This window comes from Triticum dicoccoides, unplaced genomic scaffold (genome assembly GCF_002162155.2).
Source record: "Triticum dicoccoides isolate Atlit2015 ecotype Zavitan unplaced genomic scaffold, WEW_v2.0 scaffold172471, whole genome shotgun sequence".
NCBI lineage: Eukaryota > Viridiplantae > Streptophyta > Magnoliopsida > Poales > Poaceae > Triticum > Triticum dicoccoides.
Genome location: NW_021222097.1, coordinates 1 through 2,691, shown reverse-complemented (window position 1 = coordinate 2,691; position 2,691 = coordinate 1). Strand labels below are relative to the sequence as shown.

Sequence of the window (2,691 nt, the reverse complement as noted above, 5' to 3'; positions counted from 1 at the left end):
TATATATATATACATTCAAGGACTTATACTCCCTCGGATCCAAAATAAGTGTCGAAACTTTGAATAAGGTTGAACTAACCTCAATTCAAAGTTGTGACATTTTTTTTGATTGGACGGAGTACTTTATTGTACATATAGTTCAAATGTGATTCATGTCCATTAAATATCTGCCTCGCTGGTGGACCGCAAGCCTTGTGACCCATGAAATGTTGTCCGGCAGCACCTTCCGGTGGCCCTCCCCATCATATCTCCTTTTCTCCTCTGTCTGCAGAATGGTCAGTTTAGTGTTGCGGCGATGCTATGAGATTCTGATGGTCGTGGCGGAGGCCAGCAAGGAACACCTCTCAGTACACCAGCCAACAACAAGATTTTAGCCGGAGGAAATAGCATTTCACAAGACGGTATTAAAAACAGCGAGCAACATACAATAAAAACCAAGACAAAAAGTAGCCAACCAAGTATAGAGTTTACACACAGCCGCAGACCAGTCATGACACACAAATATATGGAGTTGACAGACAAAGACACTGACACACAAGAGAAAAATTCCAGTTGCAGGGTGCTTGCGAGCCCGGAGTGCCGAAGCAAGAATTTTCATGTGATTCCACGCGCCCTGTCCAAAGCCAGCAACCGTTGAACTGCCTACATATTCAAGGATACATACACCCTATCATTCCAGATCACATGGGGCTATGCTTTTTTGGCTTCGATTACTGCTACTTAATTAGGACCCAAGGTTGCAATCTGCTTCTCCAACTACATCAAAACAAGAGTAGATTAATGATTATGACAGGTCTACAAAGTACAGTGGTGCTTAATTTATGTCGGTATATTTTTCCAGTACTTGGCAAAGGTTAAGTTAAGGTGGGAAACACAACTGGTTTTTTGGAGTTAGCCTAAGCATCTAACGAACCATCGTGACAATATTAAGACAGAAACATTCAACGCCAAATGGGACTTTCAAAGACCTCGTACTAAGTGCTCCAGAAACCAAACAATTTCAATAGTAACAAGAATAAGATCAACGTTATTACTTTTTTTTTATCTTAAACAATGTATGACCGGTCTACATATTGTTGATACTTTTGAGAAGTTGGAAGTCAAAAGCCAACACAGGCACATAAGATGCTACCTGCATAATGGTCTGTAGCCTGTCGCGCACATCGTAGAACTCATTCCTAAGAACATTCAATGCCATGAGGCACCTGAAATAATGCAAACACACCACACTGTCACATTCTGAAGTAGTTAAGCAAACTGAACCAGAATGCTTCGGAAATTGTAACCGAATGTTTGAGAAAGAACTCTAGCCATCTCAAAACTTAATTGCGGTATAAACAAATGTCTAGAATTAACAAGTTGCAAGAGAATTATCATACAGATACAGAAGTGAGTTATATCAATCAGCTGATTGGAGATGAAGTGAATAAGCAGGTTAGTGCTTATGAATATTAGATTAATATGAGCCAAAAATAGTGTCATTAAAGACAAAATAAGTTGGTAGGTTTCACATAGGGGATTTGATAAGCACAGAGAGTAGAGAGTAATTACTGTGGTACATATATAATAAGGTAACAAGAACTGACCTTTCTTTGCTTTTTCCCTCATAGAACTGCTGGAAGTGCACGCATGCAAGGTTAACTTTCCTAGCACCAACGCTGATACATGCCAAAAAGAGCACGATCAAGAAACTAGAAATTTCCCAAACTTAACAAACACTATGGAATGTTGAACATAAGCATAATTGCGGTGTCATAATAATATTACAGAGGAGCTATTTGTGAAGTGTTTGATCACCCAAAACAGAAAATAGTGTTGGTCTTATGTGCTATAGCAGTTAGTAGTGCTAGAGATATTTATAAAACGTTAAAGTTTCCCTAACCAAACGGCATTAATATACATCGGCATTTCCACTGCACGAAACATAACTAAACTCGTCTTTTTGAATTATGGCTGAATGACAACACCAACTGCACGAGGCGTACGCCCACAACGTATACACACCCACGCCGACACATCCAAATAGAGACAACATCAATGTATGTAGCGGAGAAATTGGAAAATAGCCATTTGCGTTACATAGAGGAGATCATTAATACTATAAATATTTTCATAACGGCAACTTTTATTGGTGACCTAAAATAATGCCATTGTCGAATATCACATTCAATAGTACGAGAAATTTCCACAAGACGGCAAAGTTTTCCTAGACGAGTTTTAGCGTTGCCATTGGCAGGAATGCTGACAATTCCGTTATATGAAATACGAAACACAACTAAACTTAGCTCTTCTATTTATTTGTATATGACAACCGCAAACGACACATCACTAACACATCCGAATAGAAACATGGACAAACGAGAATACCCACCATCGCCGTAATGCTGAATAGCATATCACTAGCTCAACTAAAGTTGGCTCTTCTAATTATGGCTAAACGACAAAACAAATGGCACGAGACGCATGCCCACGATGTATCCACCAACCCCGACACATCTAAATAGAGACAACATCAATGTAGCGGAGAAACTGGAAAAACAGCCATTGGCGTTATGTAGAACAAGAGATCATTAATACTAGAAATATTTCAAGAATGGCAACTTTTATTGCTGGCCTAGAATACTGCCAATGCTGAAATTCACATTCAATAGTACTCGAATTTTTGCAAGACGACAAAGTTTTCCTTGACGC

General features: G+C 39.2%; 1 long non-coding RNA gene across 1 annotated transcript; it reads right to left on the bottom strand.

Annotated features, from left to right (window-relative positions):
* Window positions 1-419: 419 nt before the first annotated feature.
* On the bottom strand, window positions 420-1,661 carry LOC119344538. The gene is made up of 3 exons (XR_005166715.1): window positions 1,587-1,661; window positions 1,133-1,205; window positions 420-756 (listed from the first exon to the last, which is right to left on the bottom strand). It is a non-coding gene; the product is annotated as an uncharacterized LOC119344538 (long non-coding RNA).
* Window positions 1,662-2,691: the final 1,030 nt, after the last annotated feature.